At 39.1% G+C, this 19,484-nt stretch overlaps 1 protein-coding gene across 2 annotated transcripts in view; it reads left to right on the forward strand.

Moving 5' to 3' along the window:
* HAPLN1 (hyaluronan and proteoglycan link protein 1) overlaps positions 1 to 19,484 on the forward strand; it is a 60,987-nt gene that overhangs the window by 10,292 nt on the left and 31,211 nt on the right. The window lies entirely within an intron of this gene.

Below are 19,484 nucleotides of genomic sequence, written 5' to 3' on the forward strand. Positions count from 1 at the left end.
GTGAGGGTGGTTGAACACTGGAACAGATTGCCCTAAGATGGTGGAAGCATCTCCATTCTTGGAGACAGTTCAAACCCAACACAACACAGGCCTGAGCAACCTGCTCTGCCCAACCCTGCTGTAAGCACAGGGGTGATGTCCAGAGGCCTTTTCTACCCTCAGCTGATCTCTGATTCTTTGTCTTTACAGTCAAATTCATATTTGATCATATATCATCTAGACTCACAGTACTGAAGAGAAAAAGAGTCATTGATTTTTGCTAAAGAGTTATGGATTCTTTCTTGGCTGTTTGGCTATTCAAAAGCACAAGAATAAAGAAGGACAAGATATTACAAAATGATGCCAAGCCTCCACTTTAGCAGCATTTTCCCACGCTATTTAAGGAAAGAGGAAAAAGGGCAAAAGTAGTCAGAAAGAAAGAGTGAAAAATATCAAAACTGCAATATTGCTTTTCCTCAAGCGAGAACAGGGAGGTGTGAGAAGGAAGCTTGCCCCCTCTGTGCATGATAACTGCTGTTGTCAAATGTTGAACAGTCCTCTTAAAACTGTGTTTAGCTGAATCTAGAGAAGGAGGCAAAGAAAGTAAAGAAAACATCAGGCTTGTTTACACTGTGTTTCCCAATTGACTCTTCAATTTCCTATCATGCAGTCCTTAATTGCTCTTGGCTTTGACCTTTAATGCAATTCTCCAGCACTAAACTGATCAGCATCTCTAGATTGACTCAGGAAGATATGGGTACTTCATGGTAGCTTTAGTGCTAGAAAAGCCTTTTGAAGTGTTATCTTTCATCTCAAAATGACTTCAAATATATTCCATACAGTGTGTTGCTTGGACAGTGAGGAATAAGCCAACGGATTTGCTTGTGATGCTGACCTTTGCTTTCCTCCTTCTGAAATAAAATCACAGTAGAGAATAGGCAAAGGTCCATAGGCATAAAATAGACCATTAGGGATAAGTTAGTGCTTGCTGTTTCCTTACAGTATAGTTTATCATGTCACTGCTGCAGGAATTCTAGTATGATTACAAGTCAGGCAACTTCATTGAAAAGCTGATGACCAGCACCTTATTGCTTGTATCTCCCTGCCACTGAGACTGAGAATTTCTCAGTGCATAAAGAAGTGCCCACAAAGGACCATCTTAACTCCTTGCCATTTGAAGGGAAGAACTGTAGTTGCTGTACTAGCAGAAAGAGTGTAACACAGTATCAATTTGAGATTCAGGCATTTGAAAATGGATATTTTTATCTTTTAATTATGTATTACTTGCAATAGGGAAGAAAGTATTACTGAGTAGTTAAGACATTTTACTGTTGCTTGAGAAGCATAGTTTCAGTTCCCTGCTCAGACTTAAATCCCCACATGGCCTCCACTTAGTTGGGAGCTCTTAGTCCTTCATTCCTCCATCTATAAAAATAGGATGATAAAACTTCTGCTCTGCACAAGGACGGTATGAAGATATAGGTATTCATGTAGGCAACCTCAACAATTTATCTGCTAGTGGTACAGTGCCACTTACAGCATGTGGCTGTGCAACCAGTTCAGTCAAGCAAGGCACATTATTACCTTCAGTTCAGTGCTATGTATAATTCTTCTGGTGACACTATCCCAGAAAGTGTATATATCTGCCTTCATGCAAGCCAATCTAAATCCCGACTATCTCCATGGGCTTTGGGAGGGATTAAAATAAAGGAAACCCAGAGGAACTTCATGGAGTTCCTCATCTATATCATTGGTCATTGCTTGAGTTCCTCATCTTTATCATTAATCATTGCTCAGTTGATACTACATGATTGTTTTTATACTAGACTCATGGTTCCAAAGGGATTTGTGAGCTTTCATGCAATTCTGAATCACAGCAAGATAGTCACTGCATCCAAAACAACAATTCCTCTAGAAGCTGGATTAGTTCTCAGCACTCATATGGCTTGGGCCTGTCATCCACTTTAGTACTTCAAATAGTCATTATTCCAAATGGAGAAGAGCTGCCTGCATGCTAAAGAGTATGGAAAAGTAAGAAAATGAAGATGAGAGTCAATAGGTAAAGAAGTGAGGTAGCCGGAGAGTGCTGGGAATTGAATAGTTTAAAAGAAAGTCATCTTCTGCCCTAGAAACTTTTCAACTGGCTTCTAGAAAAAATACAACAAACTACACAGAATAGATGTGTAAACAACAACAACAAAAATAGAAAAAAATTATACAACTTGTCAATTACCTACGTACATATAGTGATCAAAATTAAAACTAAAAAATATACATATAGTAATGGAAATGATATCTGGAAATCCGTACCTTTTTCAGTGCAACCCCCCATTAGTCAGCTTGTTTAAGATACATTATATGTTAATGCTGAGCATTTACTTTATGAAGATGTAAATGTCTACACAAGCAGAAGGCCAGTGCAAATCTGGTCAAAATGCTTTGAGCAATAAGGTTTTTGCTCCATATGAAGAAGACAAAAAAGGCAGTTCTAGCTCATGTTTTGTTCAAGATAGTCATGTAATTTTCCATTGTTTACTTTTCCAAAGGTTATTACAGCAGCCTGAAAAATAATTACAGTAAAGATTGCATATGCTAATGTCTTCTGGCTCATTGACTCACAGGCCAACATTCCTTTTGATTTTCTGACTTTGTTCTCACTTTAAAGTAGGTATAGCTTCTGAAATGATTAATTTATAAATTTGTAGACTTAAAGGCAATGCTTTTAGGTATTTCTTACTGCATATTCAAATCAGGTAAAATTATTTCATATGCTGGCCAACAATGTCATCTGTCTGGTCAATATGTCTTGTATTAAATCTTTGGGTTAGTTGGATTTCTACTGTTTTAAAGGCTTTACTCCTCCACTTGCTGAAAGAAGGATTCAGTTCATACAATCGCAGGTGGTTTGGGTTGGAAGAGAGATAAAATCTCGTCTAGTTCCAACCCCCTGCCATGGGCAAGTTCTTTCTGCTTGCTATGCCATAGCAGAGCAAGGAACTGCACTATATTGCTCACTGAGCAGCAAGTGTGAGGCCTTTCGCTGCAAACACCTTTTATTTCTTGTCTGAGTAATATATGGAAAATGTTTCTTACAAAATTTTGTTAAGAGGTAAGTAAATAATAAATAAATGATGAAAGTGATGAAGAATTATAAAGAAACAAATCAGCTAAAGTCTAAATATTGTTTCTGAATTCAGAGCACATAATGAAAGTCTATGTTGTAGTCAAGGTGCTATTTATAGCTTATACATTCAGAGTTTACACTAGAAATGAGTTTATAATGGAAAGTATGTCGGGTTATGAGTGTGCCAGTATCTTTTTTTCCAACAAAATCTAATTTGAGACATTTAAATAGAGGTGTTTGGAGCAGAAGTTTAGTGTTGAAGGCTTTTTTTTTCCTTTTCTTATAATCAATTTGAAATCCTTCATAAAATATGTGTGCCGGTCCTTTTATAGCAAAATGAAGGTATTTTCTTGGCTCTTAAATAGCATCTGGCTTTACAGCCTTTGATGTCCTAGTTGTAAAATACAGGTCACCCACTAACTCACACAGTAACTGTGTGCACAGCCACAGCATATTCTCAGTTCAACCTCTGATTTTGGTTTTATCCTTCCACTCTCCCTCTGCTTCCAAGAGATGCAATCTGTTGCAACCAGCCTCTGTTTTGTGCAGGATGATCTGTTGATGGCAATTTGTGGGTACGATTGTTAGACTTGTCTAAGTTTCCACTCCTGTTCTCCCCATGGTTTCAGCAGGGAACCTGCAGTCGTTCTTGCAGTTGCACTTTTGCCCTTACTGCAAAGTCTAGACTACAATCTGTTTTGCTTAGTAGAGCATTTGCGCATTCAGAGCTGCATTAACAGTTGAGGAAGAGCTGTATTCCCTTGGGTGACCCATGTAAAGCACACCTCAAATTGCAGTCCCAGTCAGATGCTCAGCCAAAAAGCGTTCCTTTCCTCTCCTCCAGCTCCTCACCAACATTCTTGGAGAAAAGAAGGAAAACATTGTGCCTGCAATTGCTCTTCTCTTACCAAAGAAGAGAAAGTGTCACATTTCATTAATTGTTTTTCTCTGCAGCAGATCTGAGACACTCTGACTCCCTGCGAGTAAAATGCCTCTGGTATCTAATGGCAGGAACTGTTCCATCTTGACATCAACAAAGATCAAAGCTAAATGCTGCAAGTTAGCCTAGAAGTGCAAGGAAAATCACCCTTGCTCTACATTTATATAAAACAGATCCGTGACAATACCTCAAAAGATGTGTCATGTAAATTTCGGGTGAAAATAGCACAGTTGAAAGGCATTAATTCTATGTAGTGTAATCTTTTAGTGGCACATTGGAGGTGCAAAATTGTTCTTCATTAAATGGAGGCTTTATACACATGCTTTTATGTCTATGTCAGATCTAATTAGAACAATGACCTGATTTTTTAGAAATAGATTTCTGCTGTCTACCGCATTTCCGGTGAGACTAGATTATTTAAAAAACTCATTTATTATATTTATGCTTTTCAGATTATTTAATTTTGAGGATCATGAAAACAGGTTTTAGATAGTATCCATTCTCAAACTGACCAAACCCCAAGGTTATTTCATAAGATTGTTATCATGCATCAGCCAATTAAACCATGTTCTTTTAACCTTTTGTTAATTTCAGTGACATTTTCTTTACTATTTTATGCTATAATACCAGCTATGGCCCCTAATATGACAAATGTGAGAATGTAAAATAACTGTTGTGTATGAATAACCCATTTTAGAAACAGATTAACCATTACACTGTGGTGTGAATGAAGGAGGGGTGGGCATGGAGGTTGCATCTGGAACCTCCTCAAGTCCATCCTGAGTTTCCAGTCCCAGAGAACAGCAAGTTAATAGTTTGTGAATAAGTATTGACTATCTACCTGGGATCTATAACAACTGCGTAAGTAGTCATTCTTTTTTCAGAGCAGATAATAATGTCTTTTGATGCCTTGGGACTAAAACAGAGAGACAAATTATTTTATTGAAGATTTTACGTTTGGTAATTTCCTTCTCTCAAGTAGACATCTCTAGAAAAAGGATGACAAAATTCCTGCATGCTGGTTTATCTTACAAGCTTTAACTGGTGCAATCATGTCAGCCAAAAGCATATCTTGTTTTATCAGAGTATGTTTGACAGCCAAATTTTGAATAGTCATCCATAAATATGTATATATACTTGTGCATGTACATATGCAATGCTACACATGTATAAATATGGGCACATATATATGTAGCACTGTATATGTACAATGGGTGGCCTAAGATGGGTTTCACCTTTTTTCCTGTTGTGGCTCAGGCAGAGCGTCTGCCCTTAAGTTCAGAACAGTGGTAGCTATTGCAGCAGCAGATACCCCACCATGGCCAAAATAGAGGCAAGTTGTTGGGCTGGCTCCAGCATGCAGACCATAGGCTTTCTGCAAGGCAGTCATAGGCACAGGAGAGCAGGATTCAGGGTCTGCAGTTGCTCCAGAAGTCACTTGTCCACAGTGTCATGTGGACTGCAGCACTGATGCAGCTGCACAAATATAAGAAACCTGTGCATTCTATAAGAGTCCGCTTTGGTCACCAACTGCTACCAGCCATGCTCTTGGAGGCTTTTTTCCTCTTACAGTTATGCCTGTATTAGGACTGTCAGCATCGCTCTACCTATCCAGCTATATCAACAAACCTTCTCCAGTGTAGATTAAACTTGATTAGGGATTAGCACAGCTCCCAGTCTCTTTTTTGGCAGCCCTCAGGCTGTAAGGTGGAGCTCTGCTAGGGCTGATTCATTGAAGCCTTCACAGGGATAGGTTTGGGTGTTTGGGGCTTTTTTTATAACCCCTGCTGTCTGACTCTTTAAAAAGCGTGCCCTGGCAAAACAGCCTGGAGAATGGCACTTAGCCTGTGAGTCCTGACATTTGTATGTAAGTGAATCTGTGCATTTGGCCTCTGAGAAAGAAATTAAACTGAGCTGACCCTACGAGATTGAAATGACTGGATAAGTGAGAGATCCTAGAACAGCATCCCATGCCCTGCATGCTCTGCAGTTTATGTAGCTCGGGAAATTTCTACAAGTCACTGAGATGAAAGCTGGCTTAAGTAGAAGCCAGTATCTCAGTTAGCTTGTTTGATAGTTTATGGTCCTAGTGGAAAATCACAGCCCTAATTTATAAACGTAATAAGGAAGTGGTAAACCTTGTTGACGTTTGGTACAGATCTCTCATGGACTGACAAATACTTAAAGCAGGTGATATTACATGCAGTATGGAGAAAAATTACAATTATTCTGTATTACACAGAATTCTGTAGTACAGACTGAGGGGCTTCTGAGTAGAAATGAGCAGAAATAACAACTTTCCAGGGCAATCTTTAGTAGTTCCTTCTGTTTTCTTCTCTTCCCTGTGGAGCGATGGGTTCAACAACCCCAGGCATTAGCACACCAAAGGGAAAACCAATTCCTTTTCCACTAGCAGCGCTTTGGGGCAGGGCATCTCCACTCAGACCATTTTGGAGAGGAGTAATGCATTGTTTCTGTTGCTTTTCAGTTCTTCACCCCAGGCCACCACTTTAAAACCCCTCTTTGCAGTGAGGGGAGCTTACTGTGGAAATTTTCCTGTTGTTCTCACAGTTTGTTGCTCTAGTCTCTGAGACGGGTACTTGAAAGTATTAGTGAAGCTTCAGTAACAGAAAAAAAGAGCATGAGAAGGGCTATACTGTGTCAAGGCAAAAGTCAACCCTAACCAGTGTCTAATGATCACCTGCAGTAACTGCTTAGGAAAAGGATATATATTCAACAAAGGGGCAGGAATAGTGCAGACTTTCTCTGGCTCATATTTACTACATCTTTGTGAGAGACCCCCTTCTGAGCATATGAGTGTTCCTAAGCACAGCTTCACTTCAGATGTGAGGATGTGGATTGGTTAACATTGGTTGGAGGGTGTTCAATGCCTTGACAAGTGCTACTTGAGAACTGGGAATTAGTCTGTGAAGTTGAACAGCCTGCATAATCCCAAGGACATTAAAGCACAAACAAAAGCCTTGCATTTATTCTGGGAGACTGTAGAAATGCTGATCCCTCTAACTTGGTTGAGAGGCACTTGCAAAAAGTATGTGAATCCAATCTGTTTGCCATTTATTCAAACTGGATATCCTACTTATGTATCTTTGAAACTCCATTCATTTTCAGCCTACCAGTGTTGCTGGTATTCTTACTATTGTCTAAGCAGGGATATACCCTTGTCTGGAATAATCCAAATCAATTTCCTTGTTAACCAAGTTTTCCTATTCAGAGATTGTCAAGAAAACGTGTTGTTTATGTTTTGGGTTTGGTTTTTTTTTTTAATCCACACAGATTTACTTTACTTTACTTTACCTGAAGGACTGGCCAAAAGCCAGCAGATATTGCTGGCAGCCAAAATAAATTTCAGAACAGTTCAATTAACAATGACATTGATTTTTTTTTTTTTTAATGTCTTCTGTTTTGTGTCATATCTCTGCAAATTAAAACCTGGCCTTAGTATTTTTCTCTCACTTTGTGTATACTGTAACTTTGTGTATACTAAACTCAACTCTGAGCTGTCTGTGGTTTCCTATACGTTCTTTTTCTTAATTTATGCTTCTATGCTCCTTAATTTTGTAATGAAGAATGTAGATGTTTCCTGGATACACATTCTTCAGTCACATCTTTCTACACCTGAATGATGTACTTTTTTTCCTGTACTGGGTGCTCTAAACTGCATACTTTGCAAGCTATTTTTCTTACACAACTCAGGAGAGTTTTGTTTACTATGACATGTTCTGCATTATGATTTTTTCAGTTTCAAATTATTCTGTTAATTATGTATTTTACATTTTCTGAAATTTATTTAAACCATTATACTATCACCTTATGAGGATGTTAAACCAGGATAGTGTGTTTGGAGGAGCTCCTGTATTCTTTTTCATGCTACATCTTTGATTTACAAGTATGTGTCAAAATTGTCTTTGTTTTCTCAACTTAATATCCTCAGTCATTCTTCTTAGTGGCCCAAAGTGGAAATGGAACTGCCATTTTCCTTTGTCTTTATGTCATCCTAAATCTCAAAAGCATCACAACTAAAATACATTGTGAAAAGGTTGCATTGCCCTACCATGCCTCTGGAACATGAGAGCTATCTTCTTCATGTTTTGCACATAACCACTGCAGCAGACAGAACCAAACCTTCCATATGACTCAGCATTGCAAAAGCCGGGCCATTAAGCCAGCCACATGTGTCTCCATTTCATTTGCAGATGTTTAATGATTGGTATCAGGGACAACAGGGTTCTGCAACACATAGAGTCTGCTTGAGAAATCACAGAAGTCAGATACTAAGTCAGAATATTTACAACTGCTTTGAGACATCTCTCATAAGAAGATCCAATGATGAGAATGATGCTTTGCTGTCATCACTGAGAGTTACTGAGAGCGTGTTTGTAGCTGTACGTGGAGCAATGGGAAGCCCCGTCTGAGTATATTGGATCATATCATCAATAGCAGTAGCCAGGAGAGTTTGGACCTATCATAAGAGGAAAGAAAAAATTTCTGCTTGAAATAGGAGTTGATTAAACTGCTTAAATTGAGGCCTTTGCCGGAAGTTAGGTGTACAAGAATGAACAAAAGTGATCTCCTAAGTCATGACCTAGTCCTTTTCTGTCCACATTCCCCTTCATCCCAGGCAGTTTTTAATAGAGCAAGAAAGTTCTGATTTAAAACTAGCTGGGTTTCTTTCCTCCCTGCTAAAATATCTTTGGAAAGACTCTAGCTTAAAATAATTTAATTTCCAGTTTCAACTTATTTATGGTCCCCCTTGTTCTGTTCCTAAAATTTAGCTGAAATGTTCTTTTTCTTCTCTGGCATTTACTCTGTCATATATTTATAGAGAACAATTATATCCTTGCTCAGCTGCGCTTTGCCAGACAAACCAAGAAAAGCTCTTTAGGTTTCCTTCTATAAAACAGGTCTTCCTTTTCCCTGATTGCCGCAATAGCCCTTGCCTGCACGTGTCCTAGTCCAAATTACTTCTTCCTAACCCCATGAAACCAGGGATGCAGGCAGTATGTCTGAAGGTGTTGGCAGTGGTAGAGAGTTGGAAAAGAGGTTGCCAAGCCAATGGTGATACAAACTAGTCAGTCCAGCTCTGTGACACTCCCTGGCGTCTGCATTGTCAAAAATTCCAGTTTCTCTTGCAGCACTTGTGGAGGTCATCTAACTAACCATTCACTTAATCCAGTACCATGTACTGATTCTGCTACATATAGACAATGCCTTCAATGTTTTTTTCACCCACAGATTAAATTGGTATATATCTACTTTCTGTGCCAACTCATCAATTAAAATACTCCATGTAACAAATCTGGTCCAGAGATTGCTCCCTGAACTCATCTGGTGATGCTTCTAGCAAAATTTTGTGATTTAGCACAACTACATTATGATCTGCCTTTTTTTTTTTTTTTCCCAAATTCTTTGTCTCTTTATACCAGTCTTTTCCTTCTCTATCCTAAATAATAATTTCCCATCTTGAGTCACAGCCAATGTTTTGATGCTTTCCTGGGAACCAAATATAGTAATGGGATGAAGTTCTTGTTTGCACCCAGAACTAATCTGGTCTGATCTATCTGTAGCAAAGCTTTTCTCCTTCACTGGTGCAGCATTTACTGTTCACTCATCACAAAGATCCATTCTGGCTTCCCAGATGTATTTCTTCAGGACTGTCAGTTTACAGGTTTTCACATTATTATCTTTTCTTCTTGAACCCAAGAAATTATTTTCCTGTTTCTTTCTAGTGTTGCTGTTAACTTACTTAGTTCAAAGTGCTGAGTTGCAATCACTATTAGCCAGTATCTGCAACTGGTATATACAAAATCTGGACCTTTGGATAAAGAGTAATTTTTGGCATCTTTCTCTCATCTGACTGAAGAAAGATATCTGCATAACTCTGTTATTGTCATTGTAAACCAGCAAAGAATTTTTTTTTATATAAATAATTGAGTATTTTTTAATAAATGAGTCAAACACTTTTTTGCCTCAAAAGGAACTTTCAGACCATAGTTTGAATTTGTGGTATTCTTGCTGTTGCTGTTTGTTTTGTAAACCAAACAAACAAACAAAAAAGTGTATGCTTAATACTGATAACACTGTTTAGCAATACAGTTTGAAGGCATTGCTTTTATTTAGATACACTGTCTCACAAACATCCACAATCTTTAAAACGTTTATTATTTCTTTTCAATAGAATTTAACTAACAAGAAATTAACTAAACAATCATAAGTCATACATTTTCCCAGTGCTCTAAGGCTTGAGGTATTGCAGTGAAAATATATGTAAGAAAACCAGGAGGAAACTTGGTACAAGTAGACATCTGCATGCTTATGTGTATACATGCGGTCAACTGCATGTACACATGTGGTTCAAGGCTGGGTTGGATGGGGCTTGGAGCAGTCTGGTCTAGTGGAAGGTGTTCCTGCCTGTGTCAGGGCGTTGGAACTGGATGAGCTTTAAGGTCCCTTCCAACCCAAACCAGTCTGTGATTCTATGATTCTGTGACTATGACATTGTCCTTCAGCACATGAAAGTGTGCTGTATTTCTAAGCGATCCCCTAACAAAGAAGTCCCTTTCTGTTCTAGGTACTGATATGTCTCATTGCAGCAATGTAAGAGCTCCTTCTAACTCTAAATATATCCACTTTCACAGTACCCTCTGAGCAACAGTTTTCTGTTTTTGCTGTCACGCTGTGTCAGAGAGTGAGTTAAGATATCTCAAATCAATCCTCCCTACCCCTTCCACCCCCCTCCAAGGTCCCAAATGAAGGGTAGAAATGGTAGAGTTAAACTTATGCCCCCCAGAGTCTGAACTCATGCCTTAACCTCTAGACCTTCCTTCTCTTAAGAATAACTGATCTCAGTAGAAAGTATGTTTTGCCATTGATTGCTGATTAATTCAATTAAAAAATTGTTGAAAGAATTGTGCTTTTATAAGTGATCCCCATATGGCTTTGATCTGGCTGCACCCTCAGCTAATTCTTCGTGACCAAATTCCCGAAGAAAACTTACATATCATTGCAGTAAGAAGCAGATGTTTGATGAAAACAGTGCTGTTTGTTTGTTATAAAATTGAAGTGTTTACCTTCTATAGAAACAATGTTTCAGTGGGGACTCGCATTGGCAATGTGTAATAGCAATTTTAAAAATATGCAGAGCATTATATCATTGTTATTATTTCTTTAGGAAACTGAGTGGCTTGTTAAAGTCACTCTCAATGACATTGAGAGTGCCAACAATGCAATTCTCAGACCACAAAAGAGAGGGAAGCCAGGACTTAGCACTCATGGTTGGCTGGACAAGGAGTCCCATTTTATGCTTTGCACCAGGATCCATGCCAAAAATGGTATACTGCTTGTGATTCCTTACAGCAGGCTGGCACCAGGCTCCCACTCAGTAAGTCTGGCAGTGCATCTGTTCTCTCACGTAGTAGGATCCTTCTAGGATGTGAAAGCACTCTTAATGTTTTTAATTTTTATTTTTATGTTGCTGGAACAGTCCGCTTAGCTGGGGAAAAGAAATGAGAACTTCATTGAATTAAATATGGGGTACTCAGAAATGTTGAACCTCCCTTAGCTAAAACCTATAGGATCTGGCCTATTTGCATGTCTCAGGGTATCATCATTATATGGACCGTTTCCTAACTTTACAGTTCCCATAAATTTCAAAATATTTCTGAAGCAAAAAATGTAAGACTAAGTTTTAAATTGTGATTAGATCATTTGGCTTATCAAAAAGCTTGAAGGACTTTAGAAAGCTGTTGTCTACAATGACACAGAATTTCCACATACATATTGGCATACATACAGTATTGGCATATGATTTTCTTCTGTCTTCTCTTGAATTCATTCCTTTTTGCCATATTTACAAAAAGGAAATGTCTTTCTTTTCTTTTCCTTATAGGGGGGTTTTGTTTGAGGCTCGTTTTGATTTTCATGTGCAATAACAGCTTTTCCAACAAGTTTACACTTTTACTTTTTGGAAACTGGAGAAGACTTAGGTCACTTAAATACATCTTCTCAGTCTGATTCAAAACATTGGCAGGTTTTAGGTGGCTGAGAGCACAGGAGGACTTTTGGAGAAAACACAGCATGGTTTATAGGATGGATGAGCAGAGAAAACTATGAAATGAGACTAGGATTTAGAGAATTTGTTTCTTGTCACCCTGGGTCCTGCCCTGGCACAGCTTAATGGCCAGGCAACAGTTAGAAGTGCTGCTCTGATGCTCACTAACCTGAACATTACCAGTGTGAGCTAACAGTCTTACAGTCTCATCAGCAAATGTCTCAATCTAATGTTAATTAATTAAATGTCAGAATGTCCACTCACTGGAATGGGCTTTGAGAAAAAGTTTTTGCCTTTTCACTGTACACAAAAACCTCCAAAATTCTGCCCCGACTGCTTAGAAATGGTCCTAAACATTGAATTTAAAGCATGAAATCTAGCACTGCATGTTCATATATAGAAAGGCAGTTCAAATTCCCAAAGACATCAATTATAATAATAATAATATAACTAAATTTTTATTTAGTATTATAAACAGGTCAAAAGAACAGTTTATAAGAACCTACTTTGTCAAATGATGTATATATATGAGATTTTTTTTAATGATCCAAAGAAGATAGTCACCTAGTTTCCATTCACCTTTGGCAGGGAAGAGACTGCTAGAAACTGAAGTCATTTATGTCCCTGTAAAAATCCAAGCATTCAAAAAAACCTGGCAGAACTGGACGCATGATAGGGTAAAAGTTAAACAAGCTGATAAAAAACTCTGTCAGAACTTCCCAAAGTAAATGGCCTTGCAGAAGTTATGCAGGCAACTAGGAAGTATATCTGCAACCAAGAAAGCACCTTGAAGAAGAGGTGTAAGTGAAGGAGGGGACCTGGGCTTGAAAAAAGCTAGCTTTGTAAAGATGACCAAGAGGTAAGAAAAATGAGAGAGAGAGATCAGGTTTTCTTAATGACTTCCAGTGACCTCCAGGCTTGCACGCTTAAGGCTAAAAGAGGCTTTTTGATGAAGAAAATGTCAGCATATCAGCACAATCTGGCTGGAGAGCCAGCTCTCAAGCTGGACTGCAGAAGTTCTTTGAAGACCACTAATATGTGTGGCAATTGGTGTAAATACTTTCTCTAAAGGAAGGGGCTGCAAGCAAGCGGATCTGCTTTGTAAAGCAAAGAACAGAGTTATTTTTCTATGGTATTGCATTATGTGTTATCAGAGAACATCCCATTGGCATACTTCAAACAAAAACATCCAGATTCCTTAATTAAAGACATTTGTGTAGTCCATTATAAAGAAAAAGAAAGAAAACTGCTCAAATGACTGAGTGACCAGTATTCCATCAATGATAGACCTTAACTGAAGCACATTTGCATGATCCTTCTCTGCATTAAACCTAGAGTGCCAAATTTTCTAAGTTCTAGTCATAAAGCTAGTCCACATGACCTTGGCTATAGTCTATGAATAATGTCAAAAGTGTTGTTACCATTGTTACCCTGTGTATCTGGAATAGATTTCATGTCTAAGACAAGGCAGACACTTCAAAGATTGTAAAGATATTTTCTTTCTCCCTGCAAGCAATTTATCAGCATTCTTCCCAGGAAACTAATAGACTCCAGGGAATTCCAGATGTCTTTGAATGGTCATGCTGCTTTTCCACTGAACTGTTCTGCCTATGGTTAGGGAACTACTATGACAGCCTGTTCTCCAGACATTGACCATCTGGCACTTTAGGTGGCCCCAAGAGTCACACAGTCTCATACATTTCCAAATTGCCTTAACTAATGAAGTAGCATGGGAGGAGGTCTTGGAATGCTTGCTCTAAGTCATTCTAATGGAGCATGTAAACATCGTTCTTATGCCATCAATTGTTCTTTCTTTTTGACATGGCATTGGCAAAATTTATTTTGTGGGAACAATTTAACTTGGGGACCAGTCTGCTGAACCTGTCTTGCCTTAATTCCATCAGCCTGTGGGGCTTTTTCACTGGGTAGAACCCGTCGTCTTAGCAAAGTAAGTGAAAAGTAGAATCAAGGCTAGATGTTTTAAGGGCATACCAGGTCAAGCAGCGGATTTTCATTTGATTTTACTGAGGTCTTAAGTCTATCACTGGAGTGGAGTATTTTACTTTTGCCTTTGAAGACCAGAAGTTCTTTGAAGGAGACTGTAAATACTTATAAGAAGCTAAGTGCTCTTCAAGAGTAAGGCTGACTTTGTTGTTGCCTACTTTAGATGCCTACTTCTGGCACTGGGATATCTAAAACAAGTGTGTCAGTGCTACCAGGATGAGTCAGAACACTCACCCTTCTTCTGCAGTCAATAGAAAGATGACTATTTGTTTCTTAAAGTATTGCTTATCATACTGAGTGGGAAGAGCTAGCCAAAAACATTGCTAATTATGTGAGGGACTCTGAATCATGGTTTGTAAGGAACCCCTGAGCCAAACCTACACTTCAGACACCTCTGTCCCTTGCTGTCCCTTTAATCTTGAGTGATGAGTCCTTAACTAAACAAATTTGCATCTGTACTTTGTTTGCAAAACAGCCTTCTGTTAGATCACTCAGCCAAAGAGGCTATGTAAAATGTGCCCTCCACGTCAGTATGCAAGATTCAAGCCCACAATTCCCACTTTTCCAAAGAGGTCACACTGTAGGTAGATGAAGTTATTCAAAGACAAAAATGAATAGAAAAAAGACATCTTAGGTCAACTAAACACACATCTAACTTCCAGTGGCCACAGTGGTTAGGTGTAAAATGACTGTAACAATACCTTATACTCCTAAGTGAAAGGTAAAAAATTTATATACAGACACACTGACTTGGGTGTCCATGATCTGGAGCTGAATTCCATCCTTGTGTCTTGACTCAGTTGCCTAAACCTGGGTGTCTATACATATATATAAGGTATGACCTTTAAGAGGCTTGAACCAGTTGTTTGATACCAGAAATTTGTGTAATTGGCTAGATTGAAGTATTCTAGTTTCAGGAAAAGCTATTGAAGAGAGTGTGTGAGTATATGCCTAGACTGGTCTTCATCCTATTCTATTATCTACTACCAGTGTCTAAAGATAAGAGACTCTCAATTACTGCAGCTGACACCCTGTCCCTGAAAATACATGAATTTGTTTCATTAATAGATACTTCTCTGGTGCTTAACATCAATTCCCAGACACAACAGAGCTCTACAGAGAGGGAGGCTGTAAAGGCTTTAATTATACAGCAAGTTTGTGCTAGGATGTGAATAATCCATACATTTGGGGGTTATTTCAACCCTAAATTATTGAGGCTGATTTTACTGATTTTGTTACCTGTGTTAGATATTACTGATTACTGTCTTTACTTGCTGGGTCTCACTGTATTAAATATTTCCTCACAGAAAGACAAAAGCTTTTATGAAGAAATCTTCTGTGTCTGCCCTAGGAGTGAGGTTTTCTCTCTGTCTCTTGCACTTGTACCTCATCTCCTTCTTCCACAGGTATCTGCTTTTGGACTTCTCACCTCCTAAACCTTCTTTGCACTATGAAGTTACACACATGAGAAGATGGCATAGTATGTTGTTTCAATACCCTCTTCTCTGAGGGTCCTGTGGGTACCTGTGTAGCTATGAGGGAATCACAGCCCTGCAAGATCCAAAGCAGCAGGGATGCTTCCACAAAAGTAGACAGATTTTTGCATGAGTTAGGTAAAATCTAGTTCAAGCACCATCTTACTAGGATGACAGTGTCAGCAGCAGGATCATAGGAGGTGGGTGAACTACCATATGCTCTTGCGCCATTGTAAGTTCAGGCTTCTGAGGATCTTCTTCTCAAAAAAGTAAGCATTCGATACAGGACGTCATCATGTCTTAATGTAAGACAAAAATTAACTCCTGTGAACAAAAACATTCCTTAGGCTTCAACTACTGTCAGAGAGAATGTAGAGATAATTGGACCTTTGTTCTTTACACGGTAGATGCTCTTATGTTCCGTAGCAAGAAAGTAGTTGCAATAGAAAATAAGAAATATGTTATTTTATTAAAAACAGAGACTGGTATGTAACATTATTTTTCAGTACTCTGTCCTTCATGGAAATGTTTTTTACTTATGCAGTTGAATTACTTCAAGGCATTCTGTTAATTTTCAGAATATTATGTTAAACTACAAACATCGGTGCTTTATTGCCTTTTAGATCTGCCACTAGTAGATGAATTGTAGCTGGATAAGTATGACAAAATGGTAATTAATATGAGAATTTCAAATTGTATCTAAGAATGAAGAATTCTTAAGAATTTTAAAACTGAATGTGCAGTCACCTTGACCATTTTCCTGAGCCCTGAGGTCTCCCTTTAAAAACTACTTTTCAGCTTCTTTGTATCCCTGTGCAGGGAGATAACAGATTCATAAACTGCAGTAATTGAAACCAGTGCGAATTTCTTGAGTGTGACTAATCATTACCATTTCTTACAAAAAATTCACTTACTCCCAGCAAAGATTTTATTAATTTTAATATAAAAACATCCACACCTATCATGTCTCCCCCAAGGTCTTCCTTGGCTGCTGCAGAAATGTAGTCTAACTTCTATTGCTTTGGCTGGAGCTGAGGATATGAATTCCTCTGGCTAATTGCTTTTTGGATGACCTACAAAACACCAGGGGTCAGATTCTTGGCCTCGTAACATTGCTTTGCACTGCTCTGGCACGATGCCACAGCTCCCATCATGGGGAATCCCAAGGAGGAAAGTGAAAGGAGGTCAGGGTATTCCTTGCTTCAGACACCCACATTTCCTCAGCTGCTGCTGAACATGGCAACAAAAGGGAGCAGCCTTAAAACTGCTCAGACTTAAATGGACGGTTGAAATGGCCCCCAACATGATGATTCTGCCCAGCTAAAACTTCACTCTCTGTTGATCGACCTCAAGTATGAAGCATCTGGTGACTTAAGCAAAGATATGTGTTGTATGCATTTTCTAAAACATTGACCAGGCATTTGCTCTCCTGGAAAATAGTTTTTAAGTTCTTGATAGTTCTGTGCAGTCTGACAAACAAACCTTAGAGGTGCAGATGAACATTACCAGAGTCAAACAGAGCACAGACATGCACACACCTGCTATTTGTGTGTGTGCTCCTGTGCACACAATAAACACTTTAGGCTGCCCTTTCTATCCGTGGCAACCAGAAGCCCAGCACTGCAAATTTTGCCTATTAACAAAGCTGAAGTACCACCATATCCCTCAAAAAACCCATGATGGTCATAAGGCTGATTTAGTACCATGTCTGTAACATGTGACATCTGAAATTGTTCAGCTGCATTCAGGAAATAGAGGAAAAGGAAGAGAAGATATCGAAGTCATGCTGACCTTCTTCTCATCTCGCTTGTGTGATGTTGTCATATAAGCTCTATCAAGTAAGATGATATTTTCTTGAAGGTACTGGCAAATATCTCTGAAAAGTATATCCTGCCCACGCAGTGCACCAGGCTAATCCTGAAACTAGTTGTTTTGACAATTATAATCTGATGATGCTACATGGAAGACTTTCCCCCACCATATTAGGGAGTTGACAAAGAATGGCAGCATGTGTGGAGTTCTCCACCCATGTAACCAGAAGGTATATCTTTCTTATTCCACAATAGAGCTACAGTCCCTGTGCACACAGAGTTTGGTGGAGATGGGGATGCTGTAGTACCACCTCTCACTGTGGTTGTATCTTTTCACTAGTACCATGGAAAATACTAGGTTTGTGGCAAGAGGTAGAGGTAACATGTTAATGCACAGCTAAGGCGCTCCCAAAGCAAGTCTGTACATCCCTCGTGGGCTTTACTCCCACTTACTGCATCCAGGAAGTTTACATCCAGCATAGGCTTTAGGCTGCAGACTGAGGTGGGAATAAACTTTGCCTTCAAAATCAAAGATACTTGGTTAACCAGACTATTTCTAAATCAATAACTCTCATCCCCACTAAGAAAAAAAATAATTGTCAGTTTTTAGTCAAGAGCCAAAAAAAACCCAAACCCCAAACCTAAAGCTTTCTTCACTCTTAAAGGAAAAACATCATGTGACAGGGCTGAGATTTGTGAGAGAAGGAGCCATCTGGTTTTACGCCAGTGTACCCTGCCCTTTCCATCAGCCAGGCTGGTGGTCCCACCATGCAGGAGGAATACAACTCCTCTGGTTAGCCAAGGCTCAGGTTGACATGCTCCAGCGGGAGCCACATCTGTCCTTGCTCTCCGGAATGGAGGTCGTCTGCTTTCCAGGAAAGAGGGAGTGGCCAGAGAGCCTTGAGTTACTGAGCTTGGACCACCTGGAAAACAGTGTGCAGCCAGCACTTGTCCTACCTCTAGACACTCCACAGTAAGGAGTATGAGATGCTGAATTGGCTTTGAACTCCCACCCAAACTCGCTTTGAAGAAATGGAAGCGCAGGCAAGTAGCATGCATGTTCTGTTATGAAAATGTAGAAGCAGCATTTCTGCATTTGAGTCTGTAATAGAGGTTGGCTCAGATTACGATATTTGAATCTAGACTTGAAACACATAGGTGGTTAAGTCTGGGGACAGGAACTGTTTGCAAAGCTCAGACATTGACCCAGGTTCTGACTGAGAGTGCACTACAACTTTGAGGTATTCCTACCTTGATAGAGAAAAAGGGGGAAAAAATAAATTTGTCACTGCATCACAGAAAAAGTATGTTAATAGTGTAGCCACTCTTTGATGGTTGGGGAAAAAATCCTAGTCTCTTGAAAGGCAAAGTTGGGAAATAGCTACCTTTTATTTCAAGAAATCAGGGTCACAAAAATCATACCTATAAAACACACAGCAGCCTGAACCCTCTACATAAAACCTCTTGCATTTTATGCCTCCTTTTCTATTTCAGGTCTTCATTTGCCTAATTACAACTCAGAGGCTGGCAGAGATTTTTCCCTGCAGCGCTCAGCTCTGCTGACTGCAGAGACCCTACCTGGCACACTAAGTTGGTGCGTCAGCATTCTAGGTAGAAGTGAATGAAAAATCAATCAGGGCAACTGCAGTGGTAGCATATACAACTCTAACCTACTTTGTGCATGATTTCGAACATTTCATTGTGTATTTAGGCATCTTTTAAAATGGTAAGTGGATCTGAAATAAATAGATCTTTCTAGTCAGCCTAAGAAACGTTTTGTAATCTTTACTGCTTAGGTCAAGCAAACTTACCACCCTGACTGCTAAGTTAACTTACAGTTTTGATTGAAATGCCAAAACCTATGAGAAGATTGTTTTAATCTTGAAAATCTGTCACCAGCAGATTGCATCATGCAGTGGATGTAGATACAGTGATAGCTTTGATTGTTTTAACTGTATTTGCAGACCAGATCTAGAGTAAGTCTGGAAAAGCAAAAGTACACTAGAACCTTTTTTTGAAACACAGGTATTGCTTACATATGATCTTGCAAGGAGTTTGATTTATGGATGTTTGTGTGTGTGCT

This window comes from Strigops habroptila, chromosome Z, assembly GCF_004027225.2.
Source record: "Strigops habroptila isolate Jane chromosome Z, bStrHab1.2.pri, whole genome shotgun sequence".
NCBI lineage: Eukaryota > Metazoa > Chordata > Aves > Psittaciformes > Psittacidae > Strigops > Strigops habroptila.